General features: G+C 38.2%; 2 non-coding genes across 2 annotated transcripts; both read right to left on the bottom strand.

Moving 5' to 3' along the window:
* Nucleotides 1–4,755: 4,755 nt before the first annotated feature.
* Nucleotides 4,756–4,827, bottom strand: trnat-cgu (transfer RNA threonine (anticodon CGU)). The gene has a single exon. It is a non-coding gene; the product is annotated as a tRNA-Thr (tRNA).
* A 10,542-nt stretch (nt 4,828–15,369) lies between these two features.
* On the bottom strand, nt 15,370–15,427 carry LOC148825481 (U7 small nuclear RNA). Its single transcript, XR_016093271.1, has one exon. It is a non-coding gene; the product is annotated as a U7 small nuclear RNA (small nuclear RNA).
* Nucleotides 15,428–25,205: the final 9,778 nt, after the last annotated feature.

Genomic DNA, 25,205 nt, shown 5'->3' with positions numbered 1-25,205 from the left:
ACCATGTCACAATATCTTCCTTCATCACCATCTCATTAAACATGCGAACAATCACAGTTCTATTAGAAAGATCCGTCAGCTTCTGCCATTCAAACATTCTAATCAGGCCCACATCTTTTTTCTCCTCTATTTTTCTCCCAAATTCTTCCAATAACTTTGCCGATTTGAAACTAATGTCAAAACCAATTCCCTTCGGCAAAGTAATTAAGCAATTGACATCTAATGCCTTAACCTTTAACTCTTTCTGTAACACCTTCCTTGAAAAGTCCAACCGTGAAATATCACCCGAGTGAGCCGAGCCCTCACCACTCTTGTACACCAAACGCGCGCAAAAGTAACGGCGCATGCCGACCCTACAGGCCGCCATGGCCGTTACAAATGTGTCAAAACTAAACAAAAACCAAACCTAAGCCTCTTCTGTGCACCAAACCCTATCCCCTTAATCTTATAATCGTACACAAACTCTACTCTCAACTTCTGGGCTTTAACCCTGTAAATCTCCAACACTGGCTGGAGAGGCTGTGTGTGTCCGGGCTCAGCGGTTATATAGGAGAGGACTCAACGCGCAGCAGATGTGATTCATTGCTCTGCGCTGCCCGTGCGGAATGCGCGTCTCCTCCCTCTACACACCACCGCCTCACTAAACCGCCTTCATACTCCCCAGCGGCAATAACATCTCCATTTATTACATTTATTCTTCCCTCTTACCCCAGAAAACTCCTGGGACGTTTCTGTGAACCGGTAAAGCTCTCTCTGTTGGTGGTCACAAGTAGAAACAATGCACGAGCTGAAAGCAGGAACTAAAGCACTCCTCCCTCACTGTACGAGCATATTTGGGTCCTGACTTCCGAAAACTCCTAAAAGTGAATTTCCAGAAAGCCATGTTAAAGTCTCCCATCCGTTCGTTTCAAATACATAAATAAGATGAGTTTGGGTACATTTCTGATGTATTTTAATAGTTTGGCACTGTACCTTGTTAAATATGTTACAAGTAAAGTTTATCAACTTCACTTTCATGCGAGGTTTTGCGTGGAAACAAAAACATTATATGATATCTGTAACACACGTGAAGAGTGAATCTGAATTAATCAGAATGCCTCGCTGCACCAGAATTGTTATTTACGTATTTTAAAAATACATCTGGTGCATCTGAAGACAGAATAAAACCCAGAACTGTAAAAGGACGACAGACCATTAAACTGTCTGGTGATATTGCTGCACGGGGCGCAGATCACAATAAAACACGTTATTGTAAAAAATGTTTACATTCGTGAATGAGTATTTTTTTTTAATTATACCAAATGTCCGTTAAATAATGAATTACGTTTATCAGACCATAAACACTATTATATGAAAAAAAACATTTACTATATATGCATTTAACTTGCTTTTTTTAAAAAAACATGACAATACGGTAGATGAAAATTGTTGTTCAGCGCTCTTGTATTAAATATACTCTACCAGCCTTTTAAGTCATGTGTCAGAGTGTAAAAAATTCGCTAAATCAAACAAAACACCAGCCCTACGAAAAAGAAAAAAATGTGTTTATCCTGCAATTTTATCTTGCTGAAACGTTTTTTTTTTTCTGTGGCACTAACGGGCTAACGGTTAGGATTCCTGGTTTCCTGATTACATAGAAATGTGTCTCTCTTGACTTACGGTGTCCAAATGATCAGTTCAGTGTAGAAAAGAGCAGCGTAAAACCCAGTCAGGCGTGCAAAACGTATAAATGAAAGAGATCGCTTTGTTTCTGCACGCTTTCTCACTGAAGCCCTTTGGTGTGTTAATAGAAGGTTATAACCGCTACACTGCGCGATGTGGGGAGGGGTGACTTGCAAGCAGAGTTGACCTTTGAGAAAGGACTCGTCTCGGGAATATATTTCCACATTTTGAAGAGATTTTCTCCATTTCTGTAGCCTGATTTCCACTACTGCTGGAGAGCTGTAGAATCTGGAATCACCTATCCAGCTCTGGGAACAGTGTGTAGATGACAGGTTTGTGACTTTCTCATGAGCACGGTTTATGAATCCATCAGATTAAAGACACTGTGAGCATTTGAATAAAATTAAGGATAGTCTGTCCCAGCTCGCCGCGATGGTATAGTGGTCAGTACTTTGTGCTGTGACCGCAATACCCGCGCTTTGAATCCGGGTGACAGCAGCCCAAGACAAGAGAGCTTCCTTCCTCTATGTTATTTCAGTGAAGGGGGGGCATGCGTGTACAGCGAGCGATCATCGAGTTGATGTGTTGCCCCATATAAGCAATGTGAACCAACACTGCTTTACAAAGGAGCACGGTCTGATCTTATAGTTGATAATCTGGAGACCAGACCGATCTCTTCTATGACGAGAAGAAAAGGTCAGGAGCCGCAGTATTTAATATAAATAAGATATTTCATTTTTTCTGTGGCGCAACTAGTACCGAACACTTAATCTCGGGGTTGTGAATTCGAGCTCCACGCTGGTAAGAAATCATATAGGTTATGATAAATTTACTTGTTTAAATAAAAAGTAATATTATAAAACTTTCCCGATACCAGTTTGCAGGTGACATGTTCTTTATAAAAATAATCTTTAGTATGGGATCAATCACCGCGCCAGAACAAATATCGGAAAGAAATCGCCTGTCACTAAGGAATTTGTAGAGACATAATCATAAAACCTACATATAGGAAATGTTAGTTACTTTGTATGTGCTTTAGCGTTTTCTTTTATATACCGAAAAAAAGTTCAAGGCGTTCTAGTCGCTGTACTCCTCGTAGATAATCTCAACGAAATCACAATACAGTACAGGACACGCAGTGAGGAGCTCAAGCAACGAATAGTCTTGAACATCCAAGCGTAAAGGCACACTGCACATCTGCGAAACATCACATCCTAGTTTAGTTGCAGTGAGATTATAGACTGGAAGCTAGGAAGTCTCAGATCACTTTTTTATTAAATGTTCAAGCAAACCCAAATACCTTTGCAAGAGACATTTCAGAATCCCAGTCAAATCCAGTACGATTGCTGGATCCCTCGAATTCGGCTATATCACAGATCTGCAGTCCACGATTAGAATACTTTAGGTGCGTTGTGTAAGACATACCGCCCAGAGCATTTCTAAGACAGGAAATACATTTCGTTACGAAAAGAGATATACTGTACGTAGAGTGAAATGGTCTGGTACGAGTCCTAAGTTTGAATAGTTCAAAATAGACGAAAAAGGGTAATTACAGACTCTTTCGAAATGTAAGAACATTAAAGCTGTGCGGACCTTATCTTGATTTACCTAGTTTAATCGTTTTCAGAAAGTGTAATTGTATTATTTTATGTACCCTTGACGATTCTACTGATGTTATAAGTGCTCTTGTTTATATTGAGTCTATTTTGTTGTTCAAATAAAAAGTAAAAAAAAAACATTCCGGATGCGTCTGCTGTAAAAATAAAATGACATCAAAGGCGTTGTACGTAGAGTTCTGAAGCCTGTTCCACAGAAGAACTAGCTGAGATGAAAAGTTAAATATTCTACTGACAGGGCTATTCCCGTCAACTCAGTTTCTTTCTGAAACAACGTTTTTCAAGAAAAACTTACACTTTGCAAAATTTGAAATAAAATACTTGCTTAAAACTGCAGATTATTTTTTTTCCCAAAAACTGTAAAAGCAGAAAACCGACCCGTTGGACTCTCTGTCGTACCATTGCTCAGTGCGGTCAGGTCGGGACTAAAATGATAGTATGGTGCTGGTTCAAGCACATCTAGGCACGACTTTCTCACTGTTCCATCGTGAACATCATTTAGAGAAAAAGTGGCATGTAATGTTTAATACATTATTGACCTTATTAATAATTTGAGGGAATATAAATGCTTTGCATGTATCGAATTACAGCACGTAACAACTGAGTACCTGAGTCGATATCACCGGGCAATTTCCAATAACGACCAACATCAGAAACTTCAAGAAAAATAAGATTCCATATCTTGGAATGTAGGGCGGGAGAATTAATTTATACTCCTGTTGCATCTTGAGCTAAACTTTTTTTTTTAAATATGACGCAGATTTGCTCAAGATACTTGTAATCGCCTTAAAGAGAGTTTTCATGAAAACGTACATCGGCTAGCTCTCCACTGTTAATTGACAGAACTTTTGAAGAAACTGTTCTTATATAAGCAACATACAAATTACACATCTTAATGAACATGAAGGGAAATCTATGGAAGCCCGTTTCCGCCAGGGAGTAAAAAAAAAACGCGCTATGGTATCTCATTGTATGTCCTTTTTTACTTAAAAAAAGTGTTCTTTAGCTCAGCTGGCAAGACCTGGGTTCGAGCCAATGCAGTGAGGCACGAACTAGGGTGGGAGCTGCGAGGGCACAAGCCCTAGAACCCGAATCCGTTACAATAACAAAAGGACAATGAAATATGGGCTATTTCGAAGTCGCAAATGTGAGATATAAAGTCGGAATTCTGAGTTACTAAGTCGCAATTCTGAGCTGCTAAGTCGGAATTCTGAGATACCATAGCGCGTTTTTTTTTTACTCCCTGGCGGAAACGGGCTTCCATAGAAATCCGGGTTGTGAATAACAACTGTCACTACACACGATTGAGTTCTTGAGGCTGGCACCTAAGACCACTCAGCCATCCTGACAAGCAGTGGAGGATGCCCGTTACTTTGTCAAAGGATTATTAACTACTTTCTTTTCTTATTATTACAGAGATTTTTACATTGCAAGACAATTGACGATTTAGATAAAGGTATGTCGTGGTAAGCAAACCAGGCACGGACGGGGTTTGAACCCGTGCTCTTCGGTTTACGAGACCGACGCCTTACCACTTGGCCACCGCGCCCACAGTTTAATTTTCTTTTCCATCAAGGCTAATACATTTTGAAAATAAATAAAAAAAATCTTTGTGCACAAATTGCAATGGCAGGAGAAGTAAAACAAATATGATTATGATGTACAGTAATTGTTCACTTAGTGAAATACTCACTTTTTTGGCCCACTGAATATAGTTCTTCTGTGGAGCTGGCTTCAGACTCTGCTTATAGCGCCCGTCAAATCAAATAGATATTTTATTTTTACAGGAAGACGCATTCCGAAATGTATCTCTGCAGTTTTAGAAAAGGTTTGAATGGCATATTTTATACAACGCACAAACCGTATTTTAATTGCAGACTGCAGATCTGTGCAGCAATCATACTACATTTCACTGTGATTCTGAAATACGTCTAGCAAACATATTCAGGTTTCCTTTAACTTTCAATAAAAAACGACTTCGCTTTCAATCTCTGATGTCACTGTAAACATCGGACGTGATGTTCCGCAGATGAGCAGTGTGTGCCTTCTTGTCTTATTCAAGTTTACTGGATTTATGAAACGAAAATACAAACTGGACAGTTTCAGACACATGAAAACTCATAAATGTCACTACAAATGACAAATTTGTAGTGTAAATCCGCCGGGCTGATTTACGTGTCTGACCATCTCTCTCCTCCCTCTTTTGCAGTGAGCACTATTTTTTCATTTTCTTCCCTTGTAGTTTCCTCGCTCTTTTACTGTCCCTTTCTCCCACGGAGAGACGGAAAACATGCCGAAATCGTTTTCACCCTGTGTTTGTGCAACGTCAGTGTGGGAAGGGAAAGTAGTCTACGTGGCGCAATCGGTCAGCGCGCGGTACTTATACAGCAGTGCACAGCGGAGTCATGCCGAGGTTGTGAGTTCGAGCCTCACCTGGAGCAGTGTAGCCTGTCTTTAGCTACTGAAAGCAACTGTCCACTTTAGATACTGCTACTTATAGGTCGTCCTTAACACCTTATCTAACGGGATTGTAGCCTGTTAGGTATTTGCTGGAGATCCGGTCTAAATTAACATCAAAGGAACAGGTAAAGGTTTATTCCACATCACACCCGAAGAAGGGTCCACGTTGCGTTACCTTCTCTTTTCAGCATGGAATAAACCTATACTTTTTCCTTTGCAGCTGATGCAGGTCACTACTTAATTTCCCATCAGCTGTGGACCACCTGTTGATCTCTACAAAGATAGATGAGAGATATCTTCTTAGACGAGAGGTCTACTGGGACTAAGGGAGCACGATGGGGTACCAAAGACTTGAAAAAGCTCTCGCATTAGATTCTGTTTTTGTTGTTTCTCAGATTTGTTTTTAATGTTATGAGATGCAAACACAAAGAGATACACAACAGAGAATATATGTCAATATATATCGTTCGGTTACCAAATCGCTAATCAGTGTTATTACCCACTGTTACTCTAAACTCGAAAGTAAATACATTACTCATGAATTAAATTGATAAAAACTTGTGTTGAGGTAACAATGAAATTCTCGAGATGCAATGTAGAACATGGGGTTACTTATCCACTGTATGGATTCGGTTTTCCCGGTACAAACACCCAACCAGCTGACAGGTTCTGTTGCAACCTCTGTTCCAGCGGTTGTCCAATAGGTGTCCGTCTAGGCGTCCTCTGGCTACTGGCCAACCAATCGAGGTGCAGCTGGGAGTAGGACTGGCGGGGGAATCTAACTGCAGCGCACAGGGCAGTCGTTGCTCCCAGGGAATCTACCAGCAGTCTGGTTGATTAGTAGAAAGTCTCTATGCACAGAGTGTGACCGCGGGTCTTCGCAAGTCACTCTTTTGCATGGGAAGAAACTGGTTAGTTCCCGGTCCAGTGGTGCTTCTGAATAAACTATTCAGGTAGTCGACGAGGGTCCAACTGTAGGCTGCCGTTGATTAAGCGGAGCGTTCACGTTGGTGGTTGCAGAATTCTAGTATGCATGGGATCCTCAGCCTTGCGCTTAGAAAAAAGTCCCAGTGCAGACAACACCAATTGCCACGTGATTGTCTCTGAGGGTGTGCGGAAAATGGCCAAGGAGAGCTCCAACCTGAGCTTGTGCTAACTTTTTGGTGGGAATGGGAGACCAACGTGGTGTTACCACGCCCTCCCAGTCCCTGATTGGTTGATCAAGGTGAGAGATGAGTCACTTACTCCTGACACTTAGGAATGCAGTTCAGATGTCCAGCTGGCACTCCCTAGACAAATAGGTCCCAGGGATAGACCATTGATCATGATAGCCAATCTTAGCTAAGTGCATCCCCATTTGGGAGCTGCTACTTATCAAAAGAACACACCTTAAATCAGCCTGCATGAATAGCTTCTCTGTGGCTGCACCACAAAGATGAAGAGAGAGATGGGGCCTCATTTAGGAAAGCACAGCAACACTTAATTCTGTCTTATTAACAAGCATTGCCTCTACAAGTCAAATCATATTAAATAACACAACACATCTATTAATTTAACACCCAGACGTGACAGCACACATGTAAGACTTACACACAGATTTTAATGTGTGACAGTATGGAAGAGCAAGCCAAAAAGTCAAGACTATGCGTGGGAAAGGTTTTCTGTTCGCACCTAAGACCACTGTCTTAGGTGCAAACTAAAGCCTGTGATTCCTCACACCCATTCAACCAGAGAGAAATGAAACAGATTGCAGGATGCCAAATGGCATCTCCCTGTCCTGTTTGTTTGACTTCTGACACTGCCCCTTTTCCCTGTATGTTCCTTTGATATGCTTAAGTCTTGCCTACTTTTAATGTAAATAAAGGAAAGTGTAACTTCAGTCCAGGAAGCATGTTTTGAGTGCTAGGGGAAAACCTTTCTCTGTGATGTGCTCCCCTTCAGCTGATTGAATTAAAGATCTCTGTTTGACAATCTCCTAACCTTAATCTCCTAATTCACTTTTCTTCGACAATAGTGAATTTGCAGGTATCCTGGGGAGGGAAGAGAACTGATATTAATGAAATACATATTTAAAGGGGGTGTAAGTCTTAAATGTATTCTGTCACATCTGGGTGTTAACTGAATAGATTTGTAGTATTATTTATTCTATTTTGTCTCTATACTTGTGTTTCTCAGGAGAGAGCAGAGATATTGATGTTTAGCAGTGCTGTTTTCTACACTCATTATTTGAAGATCCCCAGCTAAAATATTCTAAGAAGTACAACGTAATTGTGATGTACTCTATTGAATAGCATTTTACGTTTACGTTTATATTCACATTCCCGGTGATATTGACTAAATAGTTGAGGTATTCAACTATTTACTTCTAGTTTGACTCGTGTCAAAAGTTTAAAATCTCTGCAAACATCAGGTTGGCTGAGGATGTGCAAAGAAACTCATCACATTTAGAGAAGGTGGATTAATTCAAAGTGTGTCTCTGGGTGCGTTTGATCTACCAACGTTTTGTTTAACTGAAGGATACCCTGACTGAGTGTGTCATAGAAACTGACACATATCATTCACAGATTTTTGGCTAAAGCTAAAAGAAAATCTTTGTCATTTTCTTGCCAGTTGGCAGTAATTCTTCTGCACTGATAAGAAAGATGAGCATTTTATCTTTTGCAATGTGTGGATTTCTTGAAAAACAAGTTGTTTCAAAAACGAAATGAACACCTCCATTAAACTTAATGCAGAAGCATGTTGTCTATAACGATAAACAGTGCGAGAAGACAGGAATAAAGGCACTGCTGGGATTTGAATGCAGGATCTCCTAGCACTTTAACCTTTCAGCCACTTGGACACACTGCTCTGTCACATCTTGTTCGGTGTGCAGTGAGCCTGCTCACTGAGCAAGTATGTGAAATGGCTTTTATCTGGCAATTTCTTTACCAAGGAGCTCAATATGCTTTTGATGATCTACAGGGTGTCCAGTGCAGCACAGGTGATGGACTGTTAATCCATTGTGCTCTGCACGCTTGGGTTCATATCCCATCTTCGTCGACTTCAGGGTTTGACAAATATGCTTTTTTTGTGGTTGTGCTTTCGTTTCATTTTTCGCTCTTGTACTAGAGTAGTAATCTTTCTAGATGTGGATGAACGTGGTTTAGTAGGCTGACAGCAAGAACATGTGGTCCACAAGCAGTGACAGTATCAGAGGTGCCTGCAGTATGTTGGTATGTGAGCATAAATAACTTGTTGTGGAAGCAGGTGTGCCTGAATTAATACAGCTCCATCGAGCCGAAAATGTAACAGAAGAACCAACATAAATTAAACAGCGAGCTTCTGTAGCTGAAAACACAGGCGAGACTGCTCCAGGTAACTCAAAACCTCAACATGACTTCACTGCGTACTGCTGTTGAAACCAATCGCACCACTGGAGCTGTGTGAGTTTTCTTTCTACACAGGCTGACACTGCACAAACACAGGGGAAATACAAGAGAAGAAACTGAAATAATTGTGCTCACCGCAAAGTTGGAAGGATAGAGATGGCCGGACACTTAAAACAGCTCGGAGGATAATTTGTAACAACATTATTCCGTGTCAATCAGCAGACGGATTTCTCTTCAGGTTCCGCTGTGCAGTTTGAACGTTTGTTCTCTGAGATCTGGTTCATTATATGAAATCATCTGATGTTAAATGGGACTTATCAGAATCAATACAACTGATGTCTGGGGAAGGCAAATAACCTTTGTTCACGATTTGGAATGTGACTGGTTAAATTTCAACAGTTACAACCCCCTTTAGAAAGGGTGTGCACACATATACAACCAAGGCATTGAAAGCTTTTATTATTGTTCCAAAAAATGTTCCATTTGTTTTCTTTCTTAAATGTTGTTGATTAAAAGATCTTATTAAATGTGAAAAAATCTGATTGTGAAAAGGTCAAAATGTTAGTGAAAAAATCAGTAATGTGAGGAAAGATGGATTGTGGGAGACCCTTGACTCTCCATGTCATTCTGTATTTCTCTCTCATTCTACTGGGGGTGGTGCCGTCGCTTTTGGATAAAGTCTGTCTGTGGTCATTCCAGATGGGTCAGGTATGACTGTGCTTCGGCACAAGAAGAGACATGTGACTTGTGAGGATCCTGAGAGTGTATACTGCTTGCAGACCCCAGACAGCTCAGTCGGTAGCACATCAGACTCTTAATCTGAGGGTCCAGGGTTCAAGTCCCTGTTTGGGTGGCTGTGCTTTTCTTAAATCTATTGTGAATGTCATTAGAAATCGTCTTTTATCTTTCACTCTTCTAGCTGTACTGTGGTTATTTTAAATGTTCATCACTTGTATTTTCTTTAGTGTTTCCTTTCACAAACCGAAAATGTTCAAGACGATCTTGTCACCGCACTCCACGTAGATAATCTAAATGAAATCACAGTAGAGTACAGGACACGCAGTGAGGAGCTCACACAGTGAGTACTCTTTAATACAACAAGAGGAAAGGCACACTGCACATCTGCGGAACATCACGTCTGAGTTTACAGTGACATTGGAGATTGGAAACGATGTAGTTTTTCTATTAAAGGTTCAAGGAAACCTGAATATGTTTGCTAAAGTATTTCATAATCTCAGTCAAATCGAGTACGATTGCTGCACAGATCTGCAGTCTGCAATTAGAATACTGTTTGTGTGTTGTATAAATCCGCCGCTCAAAGCTTTTCTAAAACTACAGAGATACGTTTCGGAATGCGTCTTCCTGTAAAAATAAAATCTCTACATGGGCGCTACAAGCAGAGTCTGAAACCTGCTGAATAGAAGAATTATATTCAGAGGGCCAAAGAATTGAATATTTCACCAAGTGAGAGGACGCATCTCAGAAAAAGGAGGTGTAGTTGCTTCCATGCATCATAACACCACAAAGTCAGACTACAAGCGCTGTTAAGATGTTATCAAGGGTAACCCGGCCGAGCGCTCTAAGGAGCTGGATTAAAGCTCGTCTCTTCGGGGGCATGAGTTGGAATCCCACTACTGCCCGGTATCTCCTTGTTAAGAATCACGGTTTTGTTGTTGTTGCTTCCATGTGATTTAATCAGTTTCAATAGAATTAACTTGAACAATTATATCATAATCATATTTGTTTTATTCCTCCTACCATTACAATTTGTGCACAAAGATTTAATTTTTTAATTTTAAAAACATGTTAGCCTTGATAGGAAAGAAGATAGAACAGGAGGCATGGTGGCCAAGTTGAAAAAAAGATTATCAGATTTTTAATCTGAAGGTCCAGGGTTCTCGTCCCCTTTTAGGTGGTTGTGCTTTCCTTAAATCTATTGTGAATGTCATTATAAATCGGTAAGGTGTCGGTCTTGTAAACTGAAGATCACAGGTTTGAACCCTGTCTGTGCCTGTTTCATTTACCAAGACTTTACTTTATCTATATCGTCAATTGTCTTGCAATGTAGAAATCTCTGTAATAAGAAGAAAAGAACTATCAGTAGTAGTTAATAATCCTTCGACAAAGAAACGGGCGCATTCAAAACACCAGCCTCCACTGCTTCTCAGGATGGCTAAGTGGTCTTAGGTGCCAGACTCAAGGACTCAATCATGTGCAGTGACAGTTTTATGTTATTCACAACACGGATTTCCATTCATGTTTATTAAGATGTGTAATTTGTATGTTGGTTGTATGAGAACAGTTTCTTCAAAAGTCCCGTCAATTAACAGGGGAGAGCTAGCCGACGTACGTCTTCATGAAAACTCTCGTTAAGGCGATTAAAGTGTCTTGAACAAATCTGCGTCATATTTTTAAAATAGTTTAGCTCAAGATGTAACGGGATTATAAATGAATTCCCCCCCCTCCATTCCAAGATAAAACTACATGTGTGAATCTTATTTTCCTTGAAGTTGATGATGTTGGTCATTATTGGAAATTGCCCAGTGATGTCGACTCAGATTCTCTCAGTTGTTACGTGCTTTAATTCGATACACGCAAAACATTTGTATTCTCTCCAAGTATCGATAAGGTCAATCCCAGTGGGCAAAAGATGTAGAATATATGTCTCTTAAACACATACCTTAGATGTATAAATGTGGTCCATAATTAGTCTAGAATGAAATTCTAATATACTTATATTGTTATATGTCAATTATACATCTATGATTATATGTCCATTTTTCATAAATGTTGGAGTTCTATTATACGGATACATTTAGAGGACTATTATACATATATGGTTGGAGTTCTATTATACGGATTACTTTAGAGGACTATAATACATATATGGTTAAAGGTCTATTATACATCAAAGCTATGTTTTATAGGCATAGAAACTAGTAAATCAAGCCAATGATTTGGTTTAGAAATTTATTCTGAAAATATACAATCATTCACTCCTGAAAAATATCGAGTTCAAATTATACATTATATACAATATTGTAGTCAACATGTGGCTAATCATCAAAAATCATAAAAAAACAACTAGTAAACTTCAGCTACAAATTCTAGTAACATGGCAATATATTTACAAACACAAACTAATTACAAGAACATGCTAATATTTAACTCAAAACCACATTTCAATTCAAATATAAGTTTTAAAATTTACAACTTCTATATTTCCAAGAAAATATTATTACAATGTGAAGTTAAGTCGATTCTTGCTGTCCACCATTTGCAACACCGTCTAATTGTCCTAACAGTTAGAACCAGACTTCCTGTTGGGTGGGACTTCAGCACCACAGCTAGGAGAAAATTCTATAATATTAGTACTCAAATAACGGATGATTAATTTCTTCTTGAATATAATCTCAAAAAAGAGCCATTAAGGTTTACTTAGCACAAAGCTTATTTAATGTAAATTTAGCTTGCATCATAGTAATTGAGCAATAAAGTCTGTCCTAATTAAACAGTTTCCAAAGTTTGAAAGTACAACATAGAATAAGAGTACCTTTAATTGCTCTATGAAGGTTTGTGTCTCCCAGGCCGCTCTTTTGTTGTTGATCTTTAGGGTTTGTGCCAGCGAAGTTGAATTCCATCATCAGTTAATTTGTCTTAAGTCTGAAAACCAAATTATCACTGAGCTTAGACATTTCTCAAGCGAGTTTTCACTCAACGTTTATTCACTCAAATATTTAGGATCAAATGTACTAAATTCAGTGGTTAACAAGGTATCTATTAGCTAAATTTTGTGGATATTTTAACTTGATCAAAGTAAAAATGTAATGCAAAAACATTTAAAAAATCGATAAGCAATACCTTGACAACACTGTGAACACACTCTCTCTGACATCACTGCTGCCTACTCTCCAAAGTTGGTTTATCTGGTAATAATATTATATTAGAAATAATATTAGAAGCTATTTTTACTACTAGATCTTCACTAATCAACTAATCAGACATACTAATTACACATTTTCACATATTAACTGCACTTTTCTGCAGTATTTGCTCAGTCCTAGAATACAAAGTGACCATATTTCAAAGTTCAAAAGTTGTAGTAACTTTTTAGAACATGAAGCTTTTTGTAAAACACTTTATTTTGGCATTAAAAGATAAGCAAGATTATACATTATAAACCCAAAATAAGAAAGTATGCCAGAGATGGATCCTATTAATCAGATGTAGGCTGTCATATAATGACCTATCTGTAACCTAGAATACTAGTAGTGAATATTTTTTACACCACAGAGAGAATATAATATCATACCAGTAGGTTTTGATTGTCCATGTTGTCAAGGACTCACTTGTGTGTACAGGACTCTTCCATTGTGCACAGCCTCTTGATGTGGAATTGGGAGTCTACCTGCTCTGTACACTTTCCCACATGCCTCAGTTCATCTCTGATCTCTATCAGGAGACCCAATACCCAAAACTCTGAAATCATTCACATTTTGTATCAGCATTTGTAAGGAATTAGGTCAGGATATTTTTACACTATTGTTATATTAGCATTACTGTAGTGTTGCTAATGTGCTACGTGCAATTTATAATCTTAAAAATGTAAAATTCCCACATTTTTAGTTGATTTTGTGTGATCTTCACCTTCACACTATTTTATATGTCATTTATTGATTATTGACGTACTATTTTTAATCAAAATAATATCAAGACCTGTATGTATTTAAATAGTATTATCATTATTTATACTTACATGTCAAAAGAGGATTGCTAAGAAAAACATGACAGTATTTAACCTAAATGGCAAACAACAAATATCAGCAATGCATTGTGGTATATAACCGGAAAAGATGCTGTGTTAAATATGTTTTCAATTGCAATTATATATGCATTTATTCATGTTGTCAATATTATTACGGTTGTAATTTAACCATGGCGAGAATCCCTGCCTGTCATACAGGAGAGTGGGGTTTGATTCTTGACAGGGAGCTAAGGAGCTTTTTCTATGACCTGTTTACAATTTAAACTGTAGTGTGAGACACCTTTCTTCTACAGAAATCTATTTTTTTTTAAAGGAGATGAATTAGTTATAACAACACAAAACATCAAAGTGAAGTTGTTTTTCAGCAACTCCTTGGCTACATGGGAATTCGTTTTATTAGTGATTAGCGATTAGGAATTAGTGATCCAACCTCTGCTGTCTGCAGTAGCCTCCTAAAGTTCCAGCATGAATGCACGAAGAGGAGTGGTAGAGTGTTACTGCAAAGTCATTCAGAAGGGAAGTGATCCGGCTCAGCTCTCTGAGGTCTGGCAGATACATCTTCCTCATGAGTAATGTAGGATCAACTTCTTCAGGCTGGAGGAAGGGCTTGCATTTTGGCAGCAGTGACTGGCTGAGTAGTGACTTCTAGGACCTGGTCTTATCAGGTTGCTTTGCAAAGTTTGTCAGTTCTGCTGAAATGACCTGTCTCTAGGAAATTTAGGAAGCAGAAGAATGACTATCTGAAAGGTGACATGATCTGCTGGCTGTTTGACGTGATCATGAATGACACAGGAAATGCGAGTTCTTGCAATAAGACAAAACAAGATCCATAAAACACTGGCAGAATTGCAAAATGTGAGATGATAAAAAGACACCTGTTTCTGCCCAATTTCAAACAGGGGATCTTGCACATGTGTGATGAACATGATAATCACAATATTACAGAAATGACAGCAGCATTGAACGTGGCGAGACGTAAAAGATTGTTAATTCTCTTCAAATACTCAGAGTGTCTTTATTCTGCTGTATTAATTTACTGTGCTCATCAGGCAGTAACAAACCTGTTACCTACACTGTTCCCAGAACTGGATAGGTGACTCCACATTCTACAGCTCTCTAGCATAGAGGAAGTCAGACTACAGAAATGGAGAAAATCTCCTCTTCAGAAAGTAGGAAATATATTCCTTAGAAAAGTTCTTTTCTCAAAGTTCAACACTCTCTGCAAGTCACTCATTCCCACCTTGCGCAGTGTAGTGGTTATCACATTCTCTTAACACATCAAAGGGTTTCTTTTTGAAAGCAAGCTAAAACAAGTGATCACTTTTCTCACATTTTTCATTGCTGACGTTGCTTTATGGGTCTATTTTCTATACTGTGCTGATCAATTGAAAACGAAAAGGCGGAAAAGGGAATCACAGTCAAATACCAGGAATCATAACTGTATGGAAGCACACAGCTTTATCATGATATTCAAGTGCAATATCTTTTTTCACCAAAAATGGGCTTCCTGACTTCAGAAAGCCTTCTAGACAAATACTAAAAGAGCAAAAATTCCACATGGTAAAGGAAATGAAAACACATGTACCTTACCAAACTTTGAGTACAGGCCAGTCAGGGTGATAATACAAGATGATTTAAAATTCAACAAATAAAACCTGTCAACTGGTAATCCCAACTACTCATAAAAAACTGAAGTGGCAATACACAGAAGGTGACTCTTGGGTGTAAATTAAATCCATGCAAGAAGAGGGTTTAGTGTTATATTTCCAAATCCAATATGCAAATGAGAGATCTGGCCCAGCCAATCACAAGTCTCCCATGGTCTGGAATGGAGCTGATCTTCTCTTCTAGTTATTCATGCTGGAGTTAGGTTACATATTAGCATAATTAATATAACAGCTACTCCAGAAACAAAAAATGTAAACAAATACACTGGATTGTGACTGCAACTGTTAGATTGTAGCTCTGGAGATGACCTTGTAATTCTCCTTGTAAGGTAAGGAAGAGGAGGAGCTTCACCAATCTGTTTTTCCACCAAATAAATTGGCTTTCTGACTTCAGAAAACCTTCCATTTATTTTATTTTTTTTAAGAACTTTATTTTAATTTCACAAACAAATACAAATATTCACAAAATAGGAAATTTTAATAAATATACCCAAAACAATATACATGAAACCATCTCATTAGGTTATAGCTGTCTCTAATAATGAACAGGGCCAGGCTACCTGCTCCCTTCACTGGAACCTCGATGTCTATAAACACCCCCATGTTCCTCACGCCCCACAGGGTGTCCTTTCCACTCTTCACCACAGCCTAAATCAAGCAGTGGTCAGGGTGAGGTGAAAGGGCCTGTAACCAGTCCCCCAACTGGCCCCAGAACAGATTCCTGTTCACATCCGACTGCTGTCACAAAGCAAGAGTTGGGAGTGAGGCACCTGTGGTACAAGAAAGGTTCATAATGGTAATAACATGAGAGACAATAAAGAACCAGAGGGAAAATGTCCCTGATTGCTGCAGGTCTTGCAAAATTTAATTGTGCAAGATGATGCCAGGTGTCCCACAGCACCGACATACCTTCAATTGCCCCACACAAAAACATATCCATTGCAGGCACCTAGTCGGATTGTAGAGGGCAGATGTCTTAAGCCTCTATTTACACTGTCTGGTAGCAAGCGAATCTTCCTTGCTCCTGTTCTTATTCCATCTCTGAGCTGAGTTCCATGAAGGACTATGGAATACTGGCTAAACCAGGTGCGAATGTCTTCCATCTCTGCAAACACTGAGAACAAAAAAAACATGCACAGTTGAATAGGGATTGTCCCAAGGGCCTGAACTTTCACTGTTTGTACCTCAAACACCTCCGCACATTGTTCAAAGGGAGGGTAGGTAGCAGAAACAACTTCACCTGTCAAGACAGAAAACCGAGCTGCTCCAGGTGAAGCTTAAACTCACAACCTCGGCATGACTCCACTGATTATGTCATTTTACATGGCCTGAACCAGGAAAGAGATTGGAAGTCAAGAAGTTATGGTGTTGTTTATATTTGTAGCAAAGCGAGTCTTTTGCTCTTGAAACCTATATAATATCGTGTTCAAGATGATTCGCTGCGTGATCTCCTCCCTGCGTGTCCTGTACTGCTGTGTTATTTCGTTTAGATTATCTACGTGGTGTACAGATAAAACTCAACTGCATGAGAAGATTTTCGGGTTCGACAACAGCAGAACCTAAAAACATATTAGATGACCATGACATGATTTACACAACCTCCTGATCTGGAGTCAGACACGCTACTGTTGCACCACAATATCACTCGCTACAAGTGCTTTTAATTTCCCCAAAGACAAAACTCAGCGTCCATGAAAAAGATTTTTTTTATTCTCTCCTGTGAGGAGTGCCGCTCTTCTGAAGAGGGTCTCTTCTTCCCAGACCACAGATTATTCTTCCTGTCCAGCTCTCACACAGAGAGCAGACACACCGTCTCCACTAATGTGTTTACTACATCTATAGATCTGACCACCTACAGCCACGATATTCCTGGACAGGATATTTACCACCAGTCTCGTGAACTTCTCATCTTGACCTCTCCCAGGAGGAGCCAATTAACACAGAATCCTCTCTCTATTTAGCAAATAACACAAAACACTGTTTCACTGTCAAGACAGAAAACCACCCAGTGGACAAAAGATAATATAATACACGTCTATAATAAGATAATATACGTCTATTAAATGCATACCTTAGACGTATAAATGTGGTCCGTAATCGGTCTAGAATGAAATTCTAATATATGTCTATCGTTATACGTCAATTATACGTCTATGATTATATGTTCAATATACATATATGGTTTGAGTTCTATTATACGGATAACTTAAGAGGACTATTATACATATATGGTTGGAGTTCTATTATACGGATAAATTTAGAGGACTATTATACATATATGGTTAAAGGTCTATTGTGCATCAAAGATAGGTTTTACAGGTGTAGAAACTAGTAAATCAAGCCAATGATTTGGTTTAGAAATTTATTCTGAAAATATACAATTATTCACACCTGAGAAATATGTAGTTCAAATTATACATTATATACAATATTGTGTTCAACATATGGCTAATCATAATAAAAAAAAAACACAACTAGTAAACTTCAGTTACAAATTCTAGTAACATGGCAATATATATAAAGTAAAGACAAACACAAACTAATTACATGAACATGCTAATATTTAACTCAAAAACACATTTAAATTCAAATATAAGTTTCAAAATTTACAACTTCTATATCTCCAAGAAAATATTATTACAATGTGAAGTTAAGACGATTTTTACTGTTCACCATTTGCAAAGCCCTGTCCAATTGTCCTAACAGTTAGGACCAGCAACTTATCGTTTTCAGTGTCCAGACTTCCAGGCCCACTGCCTTGCATATGCATTCTTCAAATAACGCATTGTGTGCTCCTTTATTTCTTTTTCTGTTGCTGTTGGGTGGGGTTTCAGCACCTCAGCTAGGAAAAATGTTACAATATTAGTACTCAGATAAATGATGATTAATCTCTTCTTGAATATAATTTAAAAAAAGAACCATTAAGGTTTACTAAGCTCAAAGCTTAATCAATGTATTAAGTTTAGCTTGCATCATAGTAATTGAGCAATAAAGTCTGTCCTAATTAAAGAGTACCCAAAGTTTGAAAGTACAACATAGAATAAGAGTACCTTTAACTGCTCTAAAAAGATTTGTGTCTCCCAGGCACGTCTTTTGTTGTTGATCTTTCCGGTTTGTGCCAGCGAAGTTGAATTCCATCATCAGTTCATTTGTCTTGTCTGAAAACCAAATTATCACTGAGCTTAGACATTTCTCAAGCGAGTTTTCACTCACATTTATTTACTCAAATATTTAGGATTTAATGTACTACTGTAATCCTTATATTTTAAAAAAACAATTTTGCAGTTTTACACCTTGCAAATTAAGTGGCTAACACATAGGTATCTATTAGGTAAATTTTGTGGATATTTAAACTTGTAATGTAAATACATTTTAAAAATCAGTAAGCAATACCTTAACAACACGGTGAACACACTCTCTCTGACATCACTGCCACCTACTTTCCAAAGTTGGTTTATTTGGAAATAACATTATATTAGAAATAATATTAGAAGCTAATACGAATATCAGCAATGCATTTAGGTATATAACTGGAAAAGATGCTGTGTTAGATATGTTTTCAATTTAAATAATATATGCGTTTATTAATGTTGTCAATATTACGGTTGTAATTTAACATTGATAATACATTGTGGCAATGAGCCCCCTGCTATGTGCTGATGTACAACTTTAACGCATGCAGTTAGTAAGGAAATGGTCACTGTTGTAAGGTATTATATTATATATAATTACATTATGGAATAGGATGGGGACAGGCCCTCAGAACTGGGCAAAAGGATTTTTGAACACTTTCGCTTACTTAACTTGCGCCCTAAAAAATAGTTGTACTTTGTCAATGGTCAGACAACACTAACTGACACTAACAGTCACTCGGACTGTTTGATGTGCAGGAGGGCTATCCCTATACCTATACCGAGGGCTATACCGAGAGCTATACCGTCCAGTATCTACAAATACACGATAACTAACATTAACACAAATACCACTCATATTACAACAGTAACACTATCACTAAGACATACACTATCATTATCACTAACACTGACACAAACTACTTATAATAACAGTAATGCTATTATTAAAACTAACACTACTACTACTGTTAATAACATTAACAGTATAATTATAATTGATATTAACATGAATATGAACATTAAAACTAAAACTATCAGTAGCGCTATCATCATTAATACTCACATGAACACTAGCATTAAAACTACCAGTTGTACTCTCATTAATATTAATATGAATACACTAGTATTAGTATTTGTTGATACTCTGTGTGACGAACGCAAGACACATAGATGCGCACAGTGACGTGGCGCCTGTCGCCGTGGTTACCATACTTATGATTTATAAACACGGGAAAAAATACATGTAAACTGTTACATACATTTATCAACTTGGAATATAATTTTTTAGCTCTAGGATACAGTTACCAAATTTTTTTTTCTACACTAAACGCACTATGGTAATTGATGGATACAGTCTTTATTGACTGTTTTCTAGATATTTAAAACAGGGTCAAAAACGGAAAAAGAATCAGTACTCACCAATCGGTGAAGTTAATAGTTTATTCTACGGTTCTTCAGTTGAATTAATTGGTTTTCGATAGATAAGTGATCAATAACTCTCCTCCGTGCGTGCCCTCACTCTCTGATCCAGGCGCTCAGGCTGGTGTCTGTGACGTCACAGCGCTCTTTCTGACAGAGCAGAGCGCATCTCCGCTGGTGGAGACTCCTGTCCGGAGCCCGGGCGGCTTTTCTTACAGATATGACATCCCCCCCAAAAAAGAACACACCGGGCTGTGAAGAGAAGCGAATCATAACAGTTGTAAAAGGAGAGCGACAAACCAAGGAATGAAATTCATTAAACAGGAAAAAAAATAGTTTACTTCGCAGATTAATGTGTTACAAAGTGTACCCGTGTGGAGCAGTAGAGAACGAGCACAAGTCCCTGTAATAACGAATTGTTTTAAACGAATCATCAGAGTATAGAACCCAGGAGGATCAGGAACCTGATCCTGGAGGTTAAAATGTGTTTCCTGGTTTTATTTCCAGCCTGCTCTCAGTTCCATAGGTAGTCTGATTATTTAAATTAACGGTATAACTGTTACAATAATTCATCTAATTGTAAATGTATAAGACTGTGAGACTGATATAATCCTTTTATATAATCCTCTCTGTTCCTGCCGCTGTCACTCTGCATTCCGTAGGGCTACAGGTTGATTTCACAATGCCAAATTTAATTAAATACAGGAGAAACCGCAAGGAAAACAATATGTTTTAATAAATCTTCTTCTGGATTTATATTTCGGTCTTTCACCTTTGAATGCATAGCTTGGCCGTAAATCTTTACTCGATTACAGGCACCCCAAACAGTTTTTAAGGCAGAAATCGAAGCCTATTTGACTTTCTGCTAATAACGTGTAAGTGTTCACGAAACATTTCCCTGCACATCATGTGCCCACAAACCGGTTTCTCCGTTTTCCTCTTCCTGTCGTTGTCAGCAAGCACAACAAGACGGGAAAAATGCAAGAGAGGGAAGAGCTGTCAAGACAAGAGAACTCTTGTTCATATAGATCCAGGTTTACACAATTAATTTCATGCATACTCGAAGTGCCTAAAGTCTTGCTCTGCTGTTTTAAATATACCTCCAAAGCATTTAGTTGTGTTAACTACCAGATTATTCTAACTAATTTAACGTCATATTCAGGAAATTCAGAGGAAGTCTTCAGACTTGTCGTGGCTGTTGAAGAAGCTACCTGTTGAATCTACCCCGGGATTTCTTGAGAGATCGTTCAGCGAGCGAGTCCTCCTTCTGCACTCCGCACTGAGCTGAAAGCCGCATCGTATAAAATATCCATGGTACAACTCGAGAAAAAACTGAAAGACTAAACAACGACTTTTGATGATTACAAGAGATTCAAGAAACACAACCGTCCGCACACGGGCTTGGATCCTGAACGCTTAAGTTAAAAGACAAAGTGAAGGATACGAACTGTAAACTCTCTTCACATCTTACAGTTTGTGAAATAAAACAATTTCTTACTTTCTTAATAATTTCTTACTGCTGATAGACGATTTATTGCACTTGAACAAAATCACAATTACACACATTTTGGATTAAACTGTTATTCACATACTCTAACGGAGAGAAACGTTAGTGTCTTCAGGTGTGTGAGCCCATTTCTAAAAAAATAAAAAAAAGTTATATGAATTTAATTGTTCTACTTTTTAGGCTTGTATAGCCTTATGAATATTTCGGTTAAATCTTTTTTTCTGTAGTAATTTCAGTTGATATTAATATTAGTCATGATTTACAATTTTCGGATATGGTTCATCTTAAATAATTTTGTAATTAGTTTCAGTTTTGGAAAATCGCACCCAGAAGCTACCAAAACTGGTAATGTTCATATAATGTGTAATGCAATAGCAGCATTTTGGGCAGGAAAACAAAAAGTATTTCTTGGTATGAATCCCAACACTTCATAAGCGGCGTTCAAGGACTTCTCGCTTCAGATAAAGCTGTCAATACATCATAGATTTTTACTCAATCAATATCAGCAGTGTTATCGCTACCGAACGCTAAATATAGATCCTGGCAATACTTCGTGAGATCAAAATACTACAGAAGCAATCAAATGTATACGTTTCTTTTGGATCGAGAAGAGGATAATTATGAGACTCAAAATATGCCTGTCTTTTCTTTTTTCGAGGACAAATGGATTATTGAGGTGTAAAGATGGGTTCAAAACCAAAATCATCTGCTGTTTCTTTGATAGTTTCTTCAAATCCTTCAACTGATCATCGATATCAAGGAAAAATATTATACAAATTGTGGTTTTCTGTTAATTGCCAATTTTATTGTAATTACATCTTCGTTTACAGATGTCTTGCATGTAATCCTCAGCTAAAATGTTTTAACAAGTACGACAAAAGTACAATATGCTTCACAACAGTTATGGTTATATCTATATTAAAATGAAGGTAAATATACCAATATATTAAAATACAATTTTACAATCCTAACCTAATAATGCTTGTGAAGTTTTCCAATACATCCGAACTGTAATTTTGAAATATTATTGCTGAGAATGCAAAGAGACTACAACGATCAAATTCAATGAGTGAAAATACAACAGTAGTTCACTAAACTGAGTTTCTTCCCTGAAATAATTTGCTTGCTTACAGATGGATTGAGAGTGTGCTTTCCAACTTTTGTGTAACATTTTCTTTTGACAGGGCGGAGTTGTTTTCACAATCTGGGTTATATTAAACGGATTAACGTCAGTGTAAAAAATCTTTCCTTCTAATAATTCTGGTTTCAAGATCGCAATATAGTGTGAAACATAAAAGCCAGCTTAATAAATCTGTTGCACGTCGTATACAATGGTCTTTCAACTAATAGCCCGTGCAGGGATCAAACCCCAGCTGCTGGTACGAGTTGCCTAAGGCTCTGCAACATGCAGATAAGGAACTAACCTTCGCTTCTTCATTATATACACAGTGAGCTATGTTTGCGAGCCTGCTGCCCTCTACGGGCAGTAAGTATTTGATTGCGGTACAAGACCGGCCGTAGAGATAAAGTGAGACGGGTGTGTACATTAAAAGGCTCATAATGTCCCTGGGAGGGCTCAAACCACCACCCTTTTGGTTAACAGCCGAGCCACAAAGACTCATAAACAGCTTAACACTTCTCGGTCTCAGTGAAAGTGATACACTCCGTAAAATTTTTACTACTGGAGTTTTTTACATTCTATACTGCGTTTTCTGAAGGGTACCCTGTGAAAATGCGAGTTTTTACGAGAAGGGATGGACATATAAGGTCAGCAGGCTTAGGGAATTGGACTTTAAGGTGAAGACTGTGGGTTCAGCAGCAGCAGAAGAACCTGATCAAGTACGTGCAAGTTGACTTGCACGTACTTTGAAAACCTAACTTCGGGATTTAGTGTCAGACGTGCTTCAATTACACCAAGGAGTACTTAAAAAAAATAGAATAACAATCAGTGTTCCTGGATCTGTTGTCGAGAACAACACCTGCACAAGAGCTGCGCATGAAGAATGAAATGTGGTCTGGGAAGATGATACTCTCTTCAGAAGAGCGGTGCTCCTCACAGGAGAGAATGAAATAAAAAAAAATTGCGACGTTGATTTTTCTCCTTTGGGGGGTTTAAAAGGGGGTAGGGGGAACTAGTTTGACCTCGTGGCGCAGCGGTAGCGCGTCTGACTCCAAATCTGAAGGCTGCATGTTCAAATCACGTCCGGGTTAGTTCTTAGTTTTTCAGGTTCTGCTGGTGCTGAACCCGGAATTCTCACTATGCGGTTGAGTTTCTGTCTGTACATCACATAGATAATCTAAATGAAAGGGGAACACAAGATAAAAGGCACAGCTGACATCTGCGAAACATCACGTCCGACTTGAGAGACAGCTACATCAGAGAATGAAATCCTGGAAGTTTCAGATCCCTTTTTATTACAGGTTTCAGGTGCACTTCATTACATAATAGACAGCTATTACTGAGGAGCTTGAAAACATTTACACGAGCCAGGTAGAAGTCAAACTTACAATCTTATGATCCGAAATCAGACGCGTTATTTATTAAACCCCTTGTACATCATATAACCTGAATTGCACGTAGTGAGCTCAGCGCTGCTACTAGTAATACACCGCCACGTCTAAACTTTCAAAGTGAGAAACATGTTTTCTAAAATTCTATGAGTTTTAAAATATAATCTCTTTAAATCAGACAAAGAGTTTATGTGTCGCATTCAAATTCCAATTGATTTAGAATTCAAAGAAAGACTGTTTCTTCCACAACTCATATCACATCCACCAGACTCTCCAACTTCTCCAGACCTTGCTGGGTGAGCATTTGCTCTGGTAAATTAGGTCACATATCATGTTAAATCATTTCTTCTCAACACAACATTTCCTGGTGCACGTTTTCTCTATGAAAAAAAAACATTTTTCCCTTGCACGATTCCTAGTTTTGTTATCAAAGCGTACAGAAAGAAAAAAAAGAAATAGTGTCGCAAAAGAACTCTGTCGCCCTTGGTAGATGTCAAACGTATTGGACATGAAAAATGCCAGATAAAAGTCATTACTCTTCGTTTCTCGGTGGTGGGGCTGCTATGTAAAAGAGGCAATTTGTGCTGAGAGAAGGCTTAGCGCTTACTGAACGCAGATGTCTCAGAGTGGTCTGTCCAAGTGGCTGTAAAAGGACAGCAGCAAGAATACGTAAAACAGGTGTAAAAAAAATAACAATTTAAAAATAAATACTAAATGGGTTTAAAATTCAGGAATGTGATTGGTCAGATGCTTACGATGAGTGTTGTTGGTGTTTCTTGTGACTTAGTGAATTGAAAAAAAATATTCAATTATTATTATTATTATTCAAAACGGCATATTAATCAAACGGCAAGAGCTCGTATGAAAACAAAAAAAAATAGTTTGTAAGTATCTTTGTTGTAACAGCTGCGCCAGAACTATTCAGATAAATCAGAATAGTACCTGAACTTGACTGGTTTATATTCAGTAATGTGCATTGGGAACAAAAGGGAGACTTACATGGATTTTATTAGGTTTTAGGAATCAGAAAATGTATTTTTATACGTTATTGCCTAGGAGCAGAAATAACTTCCTGCTTTCAACGCTTTTATTGTTT

The sequence above is a fragment of the Atractosteus spatula genome, chromosome 10 (assembly GCF_055471065.1).
Source record: "Atractosteus spatula isolate fAtrSpa1 chromosome 10, fAtrSpa1.hap1, whole genome shotgun sequence".
NCBI classification, from domain to species: Eukaryota; Metazoa; Chordata; class Actinopteri; order Semionotiformes; family Lepisosteidae; genus Atractosteus; species Atractosteus spatula.
This window is presented reverse-complemented; position numbering and strand designations above follow the sequence as displayed.